Genomic DNA, 14,776 nt, shown 5'->3' with positions numbered 1-14,776 from the left:
CTCCTTCGCATTATTAGCCCGAGGTCTCACTGCAGGACACGGGGAAATAAATCAATTCCATTAGCATTCATACTCAGGGGTGGCCTTTTCATACCCAGCTGCCTCCCCACTCCCCACTCTCCAAACACCACTCAGAGCTATGGGGGAGCCGGGCCTCTATTGGTGTCCTGCAGACATGCAAAATCAATGTCAATTAATTGTTCTCCACTGGGCACCACAGAAGCCAGCCCACAGAATGGCTGTGCGCCTACGCTCCTAGGCTCCTGCTCCATAGAAAAGGATTTCACTGTTGATCACTTAGGCTTGCCCGGCAATTCTCCCCACTCCAAAGGCACGGGTTTCCCCACAGACTCAAAAACAAGTCGATAGCAAAGGAAAGTTCCAGAAATGATCTAATTTGTGGAATAACTACATTCAGTTTAGTGTTCCATGGTCAAGGAGATTCCCTACGGTGTACTGCAGTGGTCACCAACTGGTCTATCAATCCTAGTCGATCAACAAACATTTTTGTGGAAAAGCCTTTCTATTTGTAGTTCCACTTGATTCAGAAGCCCTGCGCACCAGGTAGGCAAAGTGTTCCCATTTTGAACCATTTCCTTAGTCTGAAAAGACAAACTCCGCCTACCTGGTGGACCAGTAGATCTGTGGCTAAATCAATCGGAATGCTCAAATCCCCTTGCCTATAGCTTCCATGAACTCGGCGACAGCAAAGTTTGATACTAGCCTACGTGAGATTTCATAACTTTTAAAACCATGACCAGGGAGAGACTGTCAAAGAATACAGCAAAGAGCTGCTTTGAGTTCATGTTTACATTTTTATTCCTCACTGTCAACACTAGTTTTATTCAAAACATAAAACGCACTTCTCCCTACTTCCACTCGAGCCACTGCTGCCACGAATAAGTAGCCTAGTGTCTTGATAGGCCTGCATTTTTTATTATTATTAAATGCGTGCCGTGTCTCTTTTAATTTAGAGAAATATTTTAATTTCTCTGGTCATAGTAGCAACATGAATTTGTGTATGATGCAGATATGGTGCGACTCGAGTTTCGCCATCATAAGACCCATAAGTCTCACTGGAGGAAAGGAAGGAGAGAGCAGTGACTGTGAGAGGCGGACCCTCTGCTGCTCTCTCCCTCCCTCTGCTGAGACTAATGCCGTGTTCAAAACAACTGGGAAATCTCCAACTTCAGTGCATTCAAGACAACTAGGAACTGAAAAAAAAAAGCTTTGAACGGCCATCCAACTCGGAATTTCAAGTCGGAGACTCTGGTATATTTCTGGAGCTCTGACTTAACGACCTGAAGATTACTGACTTCATGATTTGACCTCATTTTCCCCCCAGAGTTCCCAGTTGTCTTGAAAGCACCATGACCATCAGATGCAGGTAACGTCAGTGCAGTAAAATCAAAAGCGAATGATTTGCAAATTATTGCAATTTATGCTCAGCTATGAGTCGCAAGTGCTGCACCAACTGATCTATTTAAAAAAATATATAATATAGTCTGAGAAGAACAATATTGTCAGGCCAGGCAGATCGCCAATATGCTGTGATAATGTATTAGGCCTACTGCACAAATATCATTCCCACAGAACTGTTTTTATTAGGTACATTTTACATTGTTTAAGACATGTTTAAATACAAACCTGAGCGGTAGATCTCGGCTTGCTTTTTGACTGCGAAAGTGATCTTGACTCAGAAAAGGTTGATGACCACTGGTGTACTGTATAGCACCTGGTGTATATTTTAGTTTGGTTTCGTTCATGAAGACCATATTAGATGCTCTTTTTGAGTCAGAGAGGAAAACAAAGGAATGGCGGTCGTCCTTGCAAATATCAACATCTTTGTTCTCTTATCAAACTATTCCAAATGGGCACACCAGATAAGCTTAGTGTGCATCTGCACAGATTCTCCTCTGTTTTGCATATTGATTGCATGTAAATGGTGGATCGAGGGGAGCACGATTCATTTCAAACCCATCAGACATCCATTTAACTGTCGTCAGACGTCCAGGGGACTCTTTCCCCCCACAACTCTGAACCATGGGAGCTAGATAGGTATCAGTGTGGCCTGGGAGGCCCAGATTGACAACTCAATTGACAGGAGATTGGAGCAGCAGCGACGGTTCAGATGAAGCTATAATGGGTCCAGTTAATGAATAAAGTATCCCAGAGACCTTCGCCGTAATAGGGACAGGTGTGGGAACCCTTCACCATCCCCCAGTGACAGGAGTCTGTGGAATTATACAGCATTTAGTTTCAGATTGGACCCCTGGATGACTTTCTCCATTTCATAGTGTTAAAAAGAGCAACGAATGGCTGGGAAAGATAAAAAAAAGTCATGTTTGAGAGATCTTCTGACCTCAATTAGTGAGTGTGTCCCCTCAGAGTTTTAGGCTCTGGCATAAGATGATGGCCCGACTATGTCACCTCCTCTGACGTGCCTGGCCCGATTTAGATTTAGAGCCATGCATAAAAAAACATCCACAATAAATAAACTATGTACGCTAGATGATAAATACTGCATGTTTCTCCATACATACGATGGATTACCAGCATATTATTTTTCTGATCTCTGCATCAATATATAGTATATATCGTTCTTTCTAAATATTGTATCAGAAGACATACTCTCTGTCACATGCATTGAATGTTACCTGTATGGCTATTCAGCTGATATAGTTGAAAGTTCAGCCTTTTTGTCAATCTACTTGGTTGTATTTTAGAATGCATAACCTGTACACTTCAGCTTTCTTCTTTTTTCAATTTATCACTAACAATCACATGGAGATGAAATGTTGTTTTTTAAATGTATGTTTCACCCTCCTTATTTCACCAGGTAAGTTGACTGAGAACACATTCTCATTTATAGCAACAACCTGGGGAATAGTTACAGGGAAGAGGAGCAGGGATGAAAGAGCCAATTGGAAGCTGGGGATGATTAGGTGGGCACGATGGGAATTTAGCCAGACCACACCCCTACTCTTATGTTAACTGCCATGAGATCTTTAGTGACCACAGAGATCCTGGACACCCGTTTAAAATCTCCCATCCGAAAGACGGCACCCTACACAGGACAATGTCCCCAATCACTTCCCCTAGGCATTGGGATATTGTTGGGGGGACCAGCACCCTCCAACACCACTTCCAGCAGCATCTGGTCTCCCATCCAGAGACCAACCCTGCTTAGCTTCAGAGGCAAGCCAGCAGTGGGATGCAGTTGGTGTGCTATAGAAGTATGCCATTTGAAATGTTTTATTTTATTTAACCTTTATTTAACTTTGCAAGTCAGTTATCAACAAATTCTTATTTACAATGACGGCCTACCCCGGCCAAACCCGGGCGACACTGGGACAATTGTGCGCCGCCCTATGGGACTCCCAATCACGGCCGGATGTGATACAGCCTGGATTCAAACCAGGGACTGTAGTGATGCCTCTTGCATTGAGATGCAGTGCCTTAGACAGCGGCGCCACTCGGGAGCCCTCGATGTGGAATCATCACCGAGCTATCCAGAGTGTATTTCTGCAACAAGCTTTATTACCTTTAAACACAGACCAACTAAATATTGCTGTACATTCTCCCAGAGTAAATCTCTCCTCTTTACTTCTCAGAAAGTGGTGCTCGGGATTAAGCTCCCCTGAGCTGCAAAATTGAACTGCCAGCCATCTATGGAGATATGATAACTGAGGGTAATGTTCTGAACCTGACATCTTAACTTCCACTAGAAAGCGGAATCGGAGTAGAGCGTTAAGTAATGGCGGAGCATGTAGGAAAAAAAGAAACTCAAGTGCGTCGACAGTTGAAGTAAGGAGCATCTCGTCCACAAAGGAAAGCCGTTGATATCTTATTATCCAACTGAACATCTGGGCCACTCAGTCCACGTTCTCCGCAACCCTCCATGCACTTACTCTTCCACCCACCCAGGCCTAAACCAAAGCATTTTCATCCGATCAGAATACCAATTAGGCCTACTTATTGTTCGTAGCCTAATTGCCTGACATCAAATGCAAGACACTCAGTTGTTCCACAGCCAAGAGACTAGACTGGATTTATGCAAAGTGAACTGTGCCCCATTCAAAGTAAATGAGTAGCTATGAAATTGAAATTCAGGCTTTTGTTTCAGAAGTTTCCAATGTTAGCCCGAGTTCGTAATGTCGCATCTATAGTTTCTAGTCGCAAGATAGAACTATTGAAGAGAACATTGCCTTCAAATTGATTGACTGTTTAAAGCCTTAAAATAAGGAATGCTGATATCTTCAATCTCTTCAATGCTGTTTGTTTTTTAGGCAAATAATGAGGAGATCTTATTTATAGTTTAGCTAATTCTGTATATATTTTTAAGATGCATTTACTTGAACAGCTCCTTATACTTTAATAGAATCAACACATTATTTTAGGAAATAATCTAAAGATCATAAATAGCATACATGTATTGTTATGTACAGTGGGGAGAACAAGTATTTGATACACTGCCGATTTTGCAGGTTTTCCTACTTACAAAGCATGTAGAGGTCTGTAATTTTTATCATAGGTACACTTCAACTTTTGGGATGGTGTTCTTGGGGTTGTACTCATCCTTCTTCTTCCTCCAAACACGGCGAGTGGAGTTTAGACCAAAAAGCTCTATTTTTGTCTCATCAGACCACATGACCTTCTCCCATTCCTCCTCTGGATCATCCAGATGGTCATGGTCAAACTTCCGACGGGCCTGGACATGCGCTGGCTTGAGCAGGGGGACCTTGCGTGCGCTGCAGGATTTTAATCCATGACGGCGTAGTGTGTTACTAATGGTTTTCTTTGAGACTGTGGTCCCAGCTCTCTTCAGGTCATTGACCAGGTCCTGCCGTGTAGTTCTGGGCTGATCCCTCACCTTCCTCATGATCATTGATGCCCCACGAGGTGAGATCTTGCATGGAGCCCCAGACCGAGGGTGATTGACCGTCATCTTGAACTTCTTCCATTTTCTAATAATTGCGCCAACAGTTGTTGCCTTCTCACCAAGCTGCTTGCCTATTGTCCTGTAGCCCATCCCAGCCTTGTGCAGGTCTACAATTATCCCTGATGTCCTTACACAGCTCTCTGGTCTTGGCAGTTGTGGAGAGGTTGGAGTCTGTTTGATTGAGTGTGTGGACAGGTGTCTTTTATACAGGTAACGAGTTCAAACAGGTGCAGTTAATACAGGTAATGAGTGGAGAACAGGAGGGCTTCTTAAAGAAAAACTAACAGGTCTGTGAGAGCCGGAATTCTTACTGGTTGGTAGGTGATCAAATACTTATGTCATGCAATAAAATGCAAATTAATTACTTAAAAATCATACAATGTGATTTTGTGGAATTTTGTTTTAGATTCCGTCTCTCACAGTTGAAGTGTACCTATGAAATTACAGACCTCTACATGCTTTGTAAGTAGGAAAACCTGCAAAATCGGCAGTGTATCAAATACTTGTTCTCCCCACTGTATATCCATTGATTCTTGAAGAATATAACTTATAAATGCCTCATGAGCTTAGTTCAACTGTCACACTCCATGAGAACAATAATTTTGATATCATGGATGGTCAGTCCTTGCATCCATAGCTCTGTCTATTAATCTGAGAGTGGTTACATTTCTCCAGGCCCATCCCTCAGCTTTTCACCAAAACAGAGGCGGGCAACTGTTTTGTTATTGTTTCATCTGTGGATGATCAAGATTTCAAAGTGTCACCAACAAAAAGTTTAACAACAGGCCTATAGAAAATGCAGTATATGGCATTCATTTTTCACATGTAAATTGCACTTTTCAGTTGTGCTCATAGCGCGCAGCATTTATTTTTCAACTCAAATCAATGAGCCCAATCAGTTCTCCATGACAACAAAAGCATAAACAACAGAGTAGGGCTGGCTAATAAATCCTTCGTTTTGTGGTTATGCTAAGGTAGAACAATTTGGCAAATTTATACTTCCATATTTCCAAGTCCTATTCTTGAAGAACAAGGAGTATAACATTTGTTGAAATGACTGGAATTCTGATAGACTTTGGTTTTTAATGTAAAGATATCCTTTAATCGTATTATTATATGTAGTAGAAAGCGGTGGGTTAAAATTAGCGTACATAACCAACCCATAAAGTAAAATGTAACATCCATATATGGCCAGCTATGTAAACTTTTACAATGATTTATGCTGCAATAGATGTGGTTCAATTGGTAACATACATTTTGTCTTCTTCTAATGCCTCTTAAGGGGAAAGTAATCGAAAAGTAACTGAATGTAATCAGATTGCGTTACTGAGTTTGGGTAATCCAAAAGTTACTGATTACAATTTTGGACAGGTAACTAGTAACTGTAGCGGATTACATTTAGAAAGTAACCTACTCAACCCTGACCTTGGTAACACATTGCCCGAAACACAAGCAATTTTCTCAAAAGAACACCACAATAATACCATTTCTCACCATCCAAATTGGTAGAAAAACAAGCAACAAAACAAGAAAAAGAGCACGAGAATAGCAAATTATAAAGTGTACTCAAATTAAACAGCTGAGTTGACAAGCTTGGGGTCAAGAGGGCATGGGGGACGGGCATGCTCCACTTGTTAAAGTGACACCAAATCAGTGGAAATAAGCGGCATGAATTGAGGAGATATAATTGGGAAGGAAAAAAAGAAGAAACTGAGACAAGATAGCACTTTACAGTCCCACAAACCCCTGGGAGCAAAGAACACATACTAGTCCTTCGAATAATTTAACATAAACCACAGAGCGGACATAAAAAGGAGAGGGTAGCTTAATGTACCTTAGTGTATTTGTCGCTCTGAACCCGAGTCTAGTTCTTATAAAACTTCATTGTCACTTATTTTGAAAGTCCATTCTCAAGATGACACTCAAAATGAGGACACGTGTGTAACGGCTCTTCTCCTCCTCTTCATCCGAAGAGGAGGAGCAAGGATTCGACCAAAATGCAGCGGGTTGTGAATACATATTGATTTATTTACTGAAGAAGACGAACACGAAAAAAACTAATACTTGCATAAACTACAAAACAACAAACGACGTTAAACAGACCTGAACTTGTGAACATGACAAACAATGAACGCACGAACAGGAAAGAACGAACGAAAATGAATGAATGAATGAACGAACGAGACGAGACAGTACCGTGTGGTGCAATAAACACAGACACAGCGACAATCACCCACAAACAAACAGTGTGAAACAGCCAACCTATATATGGTTCTCAATCAGAGGAAAACGTCAAACACCTGTCTCTGATTGAGAACCATATAAGGCTAATTTCAAGTGACCTAAACAAGAAACACAAAACATATAATGCCCACCCCAACTCACGCCCTGACCAACTAAACACATACAAAAAATAACATAAAACAGGTCAGGAACGTGACAGAACCCCCCCCTTAAGGTGCGAACTCCGGACGCACCACAAAAAAGTCTAGGGGAGGGTCTGGGTGGGCATCTGTCCGCGGCGGCGGCTCTGGCGCAGGACGTGGATCCCATCCCACCATAATAAATCCCCGCTTCTGTGGCCTCCTCAAAGTGGCGACCCTCGCCACCGACCTTGGACTGGGAACCCTAGACATGGGTCCCGCTGGATTTAGGGGCAGCCCCGGACTGAGGGACGGCAGCTCCGGACTGAGGGACAACACCGGACTGGCTGGCGGATCTTGGCTGGCTGGCTCTGGCGGATCCTGGCTGGATGACGGCTCTGGCTGGTCATGGCTCGCTGACGGCTCTGGCTGGTCATGGCTCGCTGACGGCTCTGGCTGGTCATGGCTCGCTGACGGCTCTGGCTGGTCATGGCTCGCTGACGGCTCTGGCTGGTCATGGCTCGCTGACGGCTCTGGCTGGTCATGTCTGGCGGAAGGCTCTGGCTGGTCCGGTCTGGCGGAAGGCTCTGGCTGATCCGGTCTGGCGGAAGGCTCTGGCTGATCCGGTCTGGCGGAAGGCTCTAGCGGCTCCTGTCTGGCGGACGGCTCTGTAGGCTCATGGCAGACGGGCGGCTTTGCAGGCTCATGGCAGACGGGCGGCTTTGCAGGCTCATGGCAGACTGGCAGTTCAGGCGCCGCTGGGCAGACGGCCAGCTCTGACAGCTCGGGACAGACGGGCAGTTCTGGGCAGACTGGCAGACCTGTAGGGAGGAGACGGAAAGACAGCCTGGTGCGTGGGGCTGCCACAGGACCCACCAGGCTGGAGAGACCTACAGGAGGCTTGATGTTAAAAGGCACCTGAAGGACCGGGCTGTGGGGGAGCACTGGAGCTCTGGTGCGCAGCCTTGGCACCACTCCCCCAGGCTGGAGTACTATTCCAGCCCGTACCCTCCAGAGTACAGGCACAGGTTGAACCGGGCTGTGGATGAGCACTGGAGATCTAGTGCCTACTATGCGCACCTCTCTCTTAGGCTCCACTCCCACATTTGCCCGGTACGAGCGAAGCGTAGGCATAGGACGCACTGCACCCTCCCAGCGCCCCGGAGACACAGCACGCAGAGCCGGCGCAGGATACCCTGGACGACCAGACGCGCTGAGCAGGCACAATACGCCCCGGCTGGATGCCCACACTTACACGACACTTTCGGGGGGCTGCCCTATAGCGCACCGGGCTATGGGCACGCACTGGCGACACCGTGCGCTTAACCGCATAACACGATGCCTGACCAGTGACGCGTTGCTTATAATAAGCACGAGGAGTGCGCTCAGGTCTGCTACCTGGCTTAGCCACACTCCTCTCTAGCCCCCCCCCAAAAAAAATCTGGGGTTGCCTCTCGTACCTGTCCCGCTGCCGTGCTGCCTCCTCATATCGCCGCCGCTCAGCTTTCGCTTCCTCCAGCTCAGCTTTGGGGCGGCGATACTCCCCAGCCTGTGCCCAGGGTCCTTCTCCGTTCAACTCGTCCTCCCAAGTCCACAAGTCCTGGTTGCTCTGTTGAGCTCTCCCCCGCCGCTTGGTCCTAGGTTGGTGGGTGATTCTGTAACGGCTCTTCTCCTCCTCTTCATCCGAAGAGGAGGAGCAAGGATTCAACCAAAATGCAGCGGGTTGTGAATACATATTGATTTATTTACTGACGAAGACGAACACGAAAAAAACTAATACTTGCATAAACTACAAAACAACAAACGACGTTAAACAGACCTGAACTTGTGAACATGACAAACAATGAACGCACGAACAGGAAAGAACGAACGAAAATGAATGAATGAATGAATGAATGAATGAATGAATGAATGAATGAACGAACGAGACGAGACAGTACCGTGTGGTGCAATAAACACAGACACAGCGACAATCACCCACAAACAAACAGTGTGAAACAGCCAACCTATATATGGTTCTCAATCAGAGGAAAACGTCAAACACCTGTCTCTGATTGAGAACCATATAAGGCTAATTTCAAGTGACCTAAACAAGAAACACAAAACATATAATGCCCACCCCAACTCACGCCCTGACCCTCTAAACACATACAAGAAATAACATAAAACAGGTCAGGAACGTGACAACGTGATTCATAAAATGTGACACAGTAGCTACTGTAAATCGGACAGTGCAGTTAGTTAACAAGAACTTAAGCTTTCAGCCGATATAAGACAGTTATACATACATAAATGTTTAATATTTATGTTTATTTATTTGAATTGCGTGCCCTCCAGTTTCACCAGAAGTTGTACCCCTAGCTGGACTCCTGATTACATACAGTGCTAGGGTTGTTTCAGGTTGTTTTAGTGCCATTTAGCCTACAGTATGCAACATGCCAATTGTGTAAATTAAGACACGATACAGAATGCAGGCTGAGTTTAACTTGGTTGCCTTCCAAAGCAGGGAATTACTGGCCTTTACCATATACAATTGTGCATGCAGTTCCCCTGTACAATGTTCCTGAATACGTGAAAGTCTGCCCAACACTCAACACGTTCCAGCTATAGTAGCAGTGTACACAAAACACACTGTGACACTACTCCCATAATATACCCCCTTTCACAGAGGCCAGAGGCTAATGCATTATGATAGCTCTCATGAGGTCTATACCCACAAATAACCAACATAGGCCTATACGAAAGGTACTGTTTTCAGTCTCGTTATTCTAGCATACTACTCTGCTACTGTGTGACATCGGGGCTAAGTAGTTTCCATTCTGGTATTATTTCATAGTTTACTATTGTCTCAGCAGTCTTCACCTGTCGCTTCCAGAGAAAGAGAGCATTGTGCGCCCTGGAAAAGAAGCCGATGAGATGTATTTACCACAGTGCTGCCAAACTCCACATTTCCTGTTCTTTTCATCAGCACAAAATAATATCAAACCCCAATAATAGCTAAGGGGATTCAGTCTTATTTCTTCAGGTAATGTGGTGGGCAAATACCTTTTTGAGAGAATGGTACACAAAGGATGCCTCTGGGGGGGGGGGGGGGTCATCATGCTGCTTTGATTGATTCTTGTTTCACATACATACTGTTCAATTTATTTGCAGATTCATAGTTTGATAATTAAGTTGAACCCTCAGAGGAACAAAATATAAGACTGTAATTAACTTACGTACTTGTCTCAACACAGGTACGTATCAAGCTTGATTGGTAAACTAATCTGAAGTTATGATGCTCTCACAATCTTGGTATATTTGCACGATAAGCCATATAAACCTTTATAAATATTCAACTCATCCATAATTATCTTCATTATAATCGAGTGTTAAACACTCATATGTAATTAACACTGCAGGGTGTGTGAATCCCAGTGTATCTTAAGCTACAGTATCTACAGTACTGTTCATGTTAACACTGATGAATAAATCAAGCTATTAATCAGACTGATTAAATGTGAAATACCATTTTAGAGGGGGCTCACTCAGCACAGTGGCAACTGTAAACAGGGCTGTAAATCAGTTACAAAATGAATGCCTTGTTTGTCTATCTTAAGCCCCAATTCTGCCAATGAGTTCACTTGGAATGTTTGCAAACTATTTAAAGGACAGGTGTCGATTTGCAATTACAATATTTGCAAGAGCAACCTGTCCGATACAGTGTTAAGTAACATTCTTGTGAACCAGCGGTTTTCCTGGCTTTGAATTGGCGCCTCAGAATTGGAGCTAATCCTGTTTCTGTGTGAGTCTGAGATCACCTGATGCATAGCAAACCTGATGCATGCATAGTAAACAAAAAATACTGTTATATTGCATACGCTCAGTTTCCAGTGCACTTAGTCTTTAAAACCTTACAGTAGAGAGTGTGATCAACAGAGCCATGGAGGAGGACAGCCTACAGTGCTTTAGTCGCCCAGGGGGACAGTGGAGTGAGCAGATATTTAAACATTTATGTGGAAGGCACACATGCAAGCCTCCTGGTATCTCTCTCTCTCTCTCTCTCTCTCTCTCTCTCTCTCTCTCTCTCTCTCTCTCTCTCTCTCTCTCTCTCTCTCTCTCTCTCTCTCTCTCTCTCTCTCTCTCTCTCTCTCTCTCTCTCTCTCTCTCTCTCTCTCTCTCTCTCTCTCTCTCTCTCTCTCTCTCTCTCTCTCTCTCTCTCTCTCTCTCTCTCTCTCTCTCTCTCTCTCTCTCTCAAACAGGGCTGAAGGATGAACGAGCTGTCAGAACAAGCCACCATCACCCTCAATAAATCATACCACAATTTCCAGACCTTGGGTCTATAAGGTTCTATCTGCACAAAGGTTCTATCTGTTCACATCCCAGATCTCAGAACTGTTTAGTACTGTCACGTCTACTCCCGCTCCTCCCCTCTGGCGTTCGACGCCGCCAGTTTACTAATCACCTGTCCTGGCAAACATCATTATGCGCACCTGGCATCAACCATTATGCGCACCTGCTCCTCATGATTAGGCTCACCTGGACTCCATTTCCTCTCTCATTACCTCCCCTACATATGGCAGTCCCTTAGGTCTGGCACTCCCTTAGGTCTTAATGTTGTTCCATGTCTGTACACCACACTTGTGTCTTGCAGTGTTCTCTGTTACCTTTATTATTAAACTTACTACTTGCTTACTACTTGCTTCCTGTCTCCCAGCGTTGTCGTTACAGAATACTGCCTCAACAAATGGAAACAGCAGGAAATCAGGACATCTCCCAGATGGTCGACGAACAGGGATACCTACTTCGTAAGCACCACGACCAGCTGGCGCAACTGCCACCAGTCGAGCCAGCGCATCAGCAGTCCGCCCAGGTCAGCGATGCCCGTTTGTCCCTTCTGGATAAATATGACGGAACCCCATCTGAATGCTGTGGCTTCCTACTCCAGTGCTCCCTCTATTTTGCGCATCAGATGGGAGCCCTGACCACCGAGAGGTCAAAGGTTGCCACTGTTATTTCTCTGCTGACTGGGTGGGTGTTGGAGTGGGTTACGGCTGTCTGGGAGAGAGGAGGGAAGCTGGCTCCGTGGACCCCGGGCCAGACCGACGCTCCTGCGGTGGATGAGGGGTTCAGGCGCGCAGAAGTGTGGCGCGATGCTCACGTGACTCCAGCGCGCCGTCCACCGCCAGAAGAAGCAGGCAGACCGCTCCTGTGTTCCATCCTGGTGATCGTGTCTGAATCTCTACCAGGAATCTCCCACTCCGCCTGCTGAGCCCCCGGTTTGTGGGACCATTCAAGGTTCTCCGGAGGGTCAATGAGGTGATGTATAGATTACAGCTCCCCAGTAACTACCGGATCTCACCTTCCTTTCATGTCTCCCTTCTCAGGCAAGTCGTTCCTGGTCCCCTGGCTGAGGCTGTCCCCCCCCTGACACCCTTCTACCACCCCCTGGATGTCGCTGGAGGTCCCGGATATGCCGTCAGATCCCTACTGGACTCCCGACGTCGTGGGGGTTGGCTCCAGTACCTGTTGGACTAGGATGGGTACGGTCCAGAGGAGCGGACTGTACCCCTCCCAGTCCACCGGAACCCAACATCCGTGACTTCCATCTTTTCCGCCTGGACCGGCCCACTCCTCGTCCTCTGGGATGTCACTCTGGCCGGCGTCATCCTGCGGGTGGAGACGACACCGGCCAGTACCCCCCCCCCCCCCCCCATCCTGCTCGGGGGTACAGTCACGTCTTTTTTTTATTGCAAGCATTTTGAACAACCATTGTTAAAAATGTAATTAATTGAAGACAAAGTAAGATTCCAAAATGGACGATGAACATAGATCAAGGAAGTAGGCAAAGGTGTTTGTGAGATGGGCCCCTGATAGCAGAGGGGTCATGCCGCATAGAGCAAAGTGAAACTATAATTTGTGGTATATCAAAAACACCTGCTTGTGAGAATCACCAAAGTGAACTGCCTGGATTTCACTGGTGTACTTTGCAAAGTCAATATGCACAATGATCTGCTTTTTCCGCAGATTCCCTTTTAACTCTCTCAGTTTGGGGTTTTGGTGTTTATTTTGTTGTATATGTGTTTCCCCAACTTCTCTTTCAATCCTTTGGAGAAGTCCTCCAGTAGAATCTGCTGTCTCACTCACCTTTCTTTTTACTGTCAAATGTACGTTGATTGGACTTCATGTTTCCCTCTTTGTTTTTCTATTATCTCTCTTCAGATTTGTTTTTCCACTCAAACCACCGTCTGCTCACCAGCATGAAAGTTGGATGTTCAAGCTCTTTTGCTTGGCAAAGGGAGCACTCTGGGTACATGCACTCTTTATTCAGGTTCTCACAGCACAAAGACTCAATAAGGTTCTCGATGTTGCAGCTGCTCACTTTGTGATACTGTAGTTTGTCCTCCACGAACTGGAAGTTGGTGTGGGATTCATAGTAGGAAATTTGAATATCTGAATATTTCCTCTTAAACTTCTGATTATGGTTCTGAATTGTGCCATTCAAGAAGTGCTTCTGCTTTTTCTTGTTCCTCCTATGGGTGTCCTTTTTCCCTGTTTCTCTTCACGTTCATAGAATCTAGTGTTTTTCTCTTCTGGCTGTGAGAATTCTGTTACACTGCTATTGTATTGAAGACTTGTTGGCCTGATTATAATTTGCCCACATTGCTTTTGCTGAAAATCCAAATTATTTGTTTGCTGCTTTGACCAGGTCATACTTTCTCAGGATGTTGCCTCTGAGCATTTTTGAAGCCACTTGCTTTTCCTTGGCACTGCGCATGTTTTGATAATTTTGCTTTAACTCTGCAGGGATGACATTTTTAAACAATAAAATCCTTCTCAAGTTCTTCGCCGTTCCCTTCATTTGCTGTTTTGTGTTTGTCTTTGGGGAATCTTGTGTCTCCATTTTCTTAATCCCTCTATGAAACTTTTATTTCAATAAAGCATTATCAAGTTTGACATTTGTCATGTGAAGATCTTCGTTATTCAATGACCTCCAACTTTTTTCCTTCCAAGTATTCGACTTTTCATTCCTCATGCAGACGAAGAAGGGGTATCAGGACGGGGCAGGTACAAAGAAATACTACTTAGTTTTCAACTTGTGCACACCTTGGAGAATTTTCTAGATTAAAATCATTTAAAACCTGATTAAATAAGCCTAAAACAAATGAGTAACATAATGGGTTTTTGTCATTTCCACCACAGTTAAGTTTGTGATGGAAATGACACTTCTACAGGTTGTTTAGCATGCTTTGGCTAGAATTACAATTAGCATATAGTTTACACGAAATACATATTTTACAAAATTCTACCACAAGTGAAAGATTATAGCCAGTTTGGAAATGACAAATATTCTCTACACAAGCAATATTTTTCTTTAACATCTGGAACAGCTGTCCGCTGCAGCCATATATGAGAACTTTATTCATTAGGAATTTGTCCTCAGTGGTGGAAATGACACCACTACCGAATGGACAGATATATTTTGTGTCAA

This window comes from Salvelinus alpinus, chromosome 7, assembly GCF_045679555.1.
Source record: "Salvelinus alpinus chromosome 7, SLU_Salpinus.1, whole genome shotgun sequence".
Lineage (NCBI taxonomy): Eukaryota > Metazoa > Chordata > Actinopteri > Salmoniformes > Salmonidae > Salvelinus > Salvelinus alpinus.
The sequence above is the reverse complement of the archived record's forward strand: the minus strand, read 5'-3'. Positions refer to the sequence as shown.